Source organism: Arachis hypogaea, chromosome 14, assembly GCF_003086295.3.
Source record: "Arachis hypogaea cultivar Tifrunner chromosome 14, arahy.Tifrunner.gnm2.J5K5, whole genome shotgun sequence".
Taxonomy (NCBI): domain Eukaryota; kingdom Viridiplantae; phylum Streptophyta; class Magnoliopsida; order Fabales; family Fabaceae; genus Arachis; species Arachis hypogaea.
Genome location: NC_092049.1, coordinates 22,866,595 through 22,867,276, shown reverse-complemented (window position 1 = coordinate 22,867,276; position 682 = coordinate 22,866,595). Strand labels below are relative to the sequence as shown.

Genomic DNA, 682 nt, shown 5'->3' with positions numbered 1-682 from the left:
CTCTGCCTCCTCTGTTGTAGTTGTCCCTCCAACCTTGGTTGGAATTATCCCTCCATCCCTGGTTGGAGTTGTTTTGCCAACCTTGGTTGTAGTTGCCACCTTGGTTGTAATTGCCGCCTTGCTTATTGTACCCTTGATTTGGGCGGTCATAGAAATTATGAGTGGCTGCTACGGTGTTGTCCTCTTGTTGGAGCTGCGGACACTCATCAGTGTAATGACTATAATCAGCACATATTCCGCATACTCTCTGAGGGACTAACTGTTGACTTTGTTGTGGTGAGGGAGGCTGAGGTTGTTGTTGATTTAGCTGTATTTGCTTCAGTAGGTTAGTCATCTCACATATACTCTGTGTAAAAGCAGAAGTCTCAATGCAAGAAGAAACCTCGACAATAGCCTTTGAGTGACTGTTCCTGTGCCTGTGATTCCGAGTGGACTCAGCTAGGTCACTGATCAGTTGCCACGCTTCATCTGCGGTCTTGTACTTTTTCAGGGAACCATTACTTGCACCATCTAATATAGTCTTATCCCGAGGCTTCACGCCTTAAGTGAAGTAGCTGATCAACACTAACTTGTCAATCATGTGATGGGGGCATGCGTCTAGAAGATTCTTGAAGCGCTCCCAGTACTCATAAAGAGTCTCTGATTCACCTTGAATAATGCAAGAGATCTCTTTCCTCAGTCT

The 682-nt window shown here is 45.5% G+C and overlaps 1 non-coding gene across 1 annotated transcript; it reads left to right on the top strand.

Moving 5' to 3' along the window:
• Positions 1-574: 574 nt before the first annotated feature.
• Positions 575-682, top strand: LOC112746008 (small nucleolar RNA R71). Its single transcript, XR_003173909.1, has one exon. It is a non-coding gene; the product is annotated as a small nucleolar RNA R71 (small nucleolar RNA).